We start from the raw sequence: 5,000 nt of genomic DNA on the forward strand, positions 1-5,000 counted from the left end.
TATATATATACACATGTCGAGATCATTATTTATTCAACCTTTAAAAAGGTGCGGTGGTTCCATTTCAAAGATGTATATACATCACCAAAACATTTGTTTCATATTTTTATATTTTGAAAGGCATATCAAAATAGCAAAATTTGGTGTTGTAAGAAAATGAGTAAATCATAACCATTTATAAATGGTTTGTTTGTTTAAACGTTAATAATTGATTTTGGGGAAAGCAACAAGTTATTTTAACGATTTCTCGTCAGACGCGTTGTTGCTGTCCTCCCATGTGCAGGTAGGCTTAAGTGCTTGTATTGAAAGTCGTCTTTTACCCTGATATTATATATTGTAATGCTTGATAAGTGTATTAACGTAAGTGGTAAGTCCCTTTGTACTGACTTATAATAATTGAGACCAGTCCGGAAGATGCAGTGAGAACACCACGCCATAAGGCTTTGTTGATAAGAAGATATTTTTGTTATTCATTCAGTTATTTTAATGGTCTGTGGATACAGCAACGGAATTAGTCGTAGGTGACAGCTCCGGTGCTATCAAGGAATAGATTGATAAGGAAATTATTTATTAGAAGTGAAAGAGAGGAAAGTTGTAAAGATTAAAGGAAGGGGAACGATTGGCTTATGTCCTAGTCAAATCATGGGAAGCATACTGACAGACGGTGTGAGGATCTCGAGTCCGTCTCATGTATATTTTTATTTTGTTTATTAAAAGGGTTTTTGAAACCTAATTAGTAGGAAAAGAGAGGGTATAGAGTTAACTTTAAGAATTAATAAGTTAGTTGAGAATATTGCTTGTTTATATTATAACATTTATTGCTACTGTTTACACAGCGATAGACCACGTGTTTATTATTATTTGCTTAGAGAAATGTTAATGGTTAAAAGTGTTTCTATGACCGTTATAAAATTTGGCACACTCAACAGAGGACTGAATTCATTCCCACCCCATGAGCCTTAAAGACCGTTACGTTACGCTGCCCAAAACACACACACACACACACACACACACACACACACACACACACACACACACACACACACACACACACACACACACAGACCTGCACACCCACACCAACGAGCAGACTAACAACAAGGAAATTTCCCGAATTGCATACATTAGGGGCCATTCCAAGTAAAACTCGAGAAGTTGTTCAAAACGACCTATTTCGGCATTTCCTCTTCCGAATGGGCAATTTCTGCGGCGCGGTCGTTGAGTAGAGATACGCACAGGAAAAGTGCGCACACATGTACTCACTTACGCAAACAAACACACACATGTGTATATATAATATATATGTATACTATATATATATATATATATATATATATATATATATATATATATATATATATATATATATATATATATGAGAACTTGTACAATCATACATTTACGCTTGTATCTGTGTGCGTGTATTTGCCTGTGTGTGTGTGTGTGTGTGAGTGTGTACGCGTATTTGAGCGTGCGTGTGTGTGTGTCTGTGTGTGTGCGTTCGTATTTACAAATCCACACACGGAAAGACCAAATGTGTTCCCAAAGACCCTTAAAAAAAAGAAAAAAAAAAGTTGATTTTACCCTCGGGAGAATGCAAACAGATCCCGCGGTGGGTTAAATGCATAGAAAACTCTGTACGTCTCTCAGTACTCGGAACTTTAGTCGTAAAAGGAACCCGCCTGGGATCTATAAACACTGAGGCGGGGTGGGGGGGGAGGGGGGAGAAGGGAGTAATTTGTAAACAATGTGCAGGGAAGTTTCGGACAAATAACAGCGGGGGGAGGGGGGGGGGGCTAAGTCCCACGGGAGGAAAAAAAAAACGCTCGATTTATGTGTAAGGTGGATGGAGGCAAACAACCACCCCCATCCCTTCCCCTACCCCTACACGTCAACCCCCTACCCCTCCCCCCTACCCCTATACCTCAACCCCCTACCCCTCCCCCCTCCCCCCTCCCCATCTTTGTTTTGAAGTCGACTTTTGAAGTCTCGCAGCGAGGAAGTTCACAAGCGACACTTCAAAGTCAGGAAGTTAAAAGTGTGTTGCCTTGAGATAGATAGATAGATAAAATGATAGGTATGTAGATGAACAGATATATAGATATAGACAGATACACAGAGATACATAGATAGATGGATAGATAGATAGATATGGGTTGATAGATAGACATGGGTTGATAAACAGACATAAGTAGGTATATAGATAGATAGACAGGTCAATAGATGGATAGATGAATAGACAGATAACCAGATAGACGGACAGACATAGATTGATCGAGAGAGAGAGCATGTCTAATTCTTATAGCTTGAGGTCAAAAGGTCTTTGAAGTATTATGATCTAAAAGATATGTTGATCGGGGAAGTTAGTCTTTAAGGCCTCTTTTCGCTGAACTGAACGGAAGCTGATTTGACTGGGCTGGACTGAACTGAAGCGAACTGTGTTGAACAGAAATGGAATGAACTGAATTTGATTTATTGAACTGAAAGGAAGTAAATGGAGCAGAACAGAATTGAACTTAACTGGAAAGAACAGCACTGGACCGAAATTAACTCAGTTGGGCTACACTGAACTGATCTGAAGAGAACAAAGCCGAACAGAACTTAAGTGAACAGGAATGAACTGGACTGAACAGAAAGCAACATGGCAGAACAAAATGAACTGAATTCAATTGAAGCATACAGAGCAGAACAGGACAGGGCATACCTGAATTCAACTGAAATGAAACAAAAAGAACAGAACAAAACATAATTGAACTGAACTGAACTCGGTTGAACCATACAAACAAGAACATAAAAGAACAAAACAGAACTGTACTGAACTAGGTATGTCTAATTCATATAAGGTAGTATTTGACACTGGCCACGGTTCGGCAGATAAGTGGAGACCGATCAACACAAGAAGATATTGCTCTTTAATTGTCTACTGTTTCTTTTTTTTTATCTTAATTTTTTAGTGGAATTTTTGTAATGTCATAGTTTATAGTTGTTAAATAAAGTACCTTTTTTGCTGTCTGTTAATTTACATTGATTAAAGGCATTTTTTGGTTTTGTCATAGTTTGCATTCGTCAGATGAGTAAATCGCTTCTTATGGCATAATATAAATTCATCAGACGAGTGAATTTTTTGCTCTGTAACAGTTTACGTTCCTCAGATGAATGCACTTTCTGTTTACAGCTTACAATCATCTTTGACTCAGGGCAAAAATATCGGTTAGTGAAGCTTCACCACAAACAGAAAACAAAAACAACAGCAAGGAAGAACAAAATAACCTCAAACAGAATAAAAGAAAAATTAAACATTTGAAAATAAGAGACAAAAAAAATCCAGATAAAAGACAAACATTCAAGCAAACTGTTAACCGAGACAGCTTAAGACCAAAAAGACCTAGTTTAAAGACTGGGATATTAGCTTATTAACGAGCAGGCATCCGATAAAAAAGGACCGACCCGATTAGACGTATCTCACTAAAGGCATCCTCGTGTTCAAATCCCTTCCGGCTATGAGATAATGCTATGCAAATTAAGACCACAATTTGGCAACAGCATCTTTCTCCGCGAGGCTGTTCCCGTTTTCTTTCGATGTGTTATTCGAGGGGAGACTTTTACAGATCGTAAAAGTGTCCCGTTTTCTTTTGCCTACCTCTTCTAATTCGTCCATTCTCATTGTTATTCTTAATTTTCGATTGATGGGTTTAGGGGTATCTCTGTTATATCAAAACTGAGGAGTGTATTTAGAGAATGGAAGTAAATATTTATGGTTACCGATATTATGCAATGCAGGGTGAAAGAACGATTGTTATTACTAAATTGATATGCTAATTCTAACGGAATCTTTAAAGTCCATATATATTATACATCTACATATTCATTCATTTACTATCTTTTGAATTATTTAAACGAGTATTTATAGTTCCTGATATTATGCAGTGCCAGATGTTGCTTTAAAATGTGTGCGAAAGTGATAAAGAATGCAAATAAATGATGTAAAAACAATCGTAACATCGGAATTGAAAAAAGACCGATAAATAGACATGCAGACAGATAGGCAGCCTAACATAGAGTTAAACATATATACATACAGATAAACAAACAAGTTACTAGACAAACATACACACACAGAGATAGACAGACAGGCAGGCAGACAAACAGACAGAGACACAAACAGACAGAGAAATAGATAGACAGAGAGCAGACAGACAGGCAGATAGATAATAAGAGGAGTCAAGGAGAGGGGAAGAGGGCGACACAGAAAGAGACTGAAAAGGAGAAAGCGAGGGTAGACAGAGAGAGAGAGGGAGAAAGAGGGAGAGAGAGAGAGAGAGAGAGAGAGAGAGAGAGAGAGAGAGAGAGAGAGAGAGAGACCAACAGAGAAAGAGAAAGCAATAAAGAAAAAGCGCGCGCGCGAGAGAGAAAAAGACAAAGGGAGAGGAAGCTCAAGAGAAAAAGAGAGAGAGATAGAGAGAGGAGGGGGAGGACAAGGAAATGTAAAAGAGAGAGAGAGAAAGAGAGAGAGAAAACAATCCATCTTTCTCCTCCTCCCATTCTCACTCTGGAAATTGGCCAATCGCTTCCTCTTGTTTCCTCGGCGTCACTTCGCGCCTTATCCTCCATCCTCCTTGTCTGTAAACATCTTCCTTTATTATTACTTTTTTTTTCTTTTTTGTTTTTTAAACTTGTCTTTCATTTTTTGTTCCTATTACCAAATTATATATATATATATATATATATATATATATATATATATATATATATATATACATACATATATATATATATATATATATTCATATATATTCATATATATATATATATATATATATATATATATATATATATATATATATGTATATATATATATATATACATACATATATATTTATATATACACACATATATATATATATATATATATTATATATATATATAATATAATACATATATATATATATATATATATATATATATATATATATATATATACATATGTGTATATATATTTT

The 5,000-nt window shown here is 36.1% G+C and overlaps 1 protein-coding gene across 1 annotated transcript in view; it reads right to left on the reverse strand.

Moving 5' to 3' along the window:
* The window catches only part of LOC138862811 (dipeptidase 1-like), a 135,624-nt gene that overhangs the window by 22,822 nt on the left and 107,802 nt on the right, over window positions 1-5,000 (reverse strand). The window lies entirely within an intron of this gene.

This window comes from Penaeus vannamei, chromosome 10, assembly GCF_042767895.1.
Source record: "Penaeus vannamei isolate JL-2024 chromosome 10, ASM4276789v1, whole genome shotgun sequence".
NCBI lineage: Eukaryota > Metazoa > Arthropoda > Malacostraca > Decapoda > Penaeidae > Penaeus > Penaeus vannamei.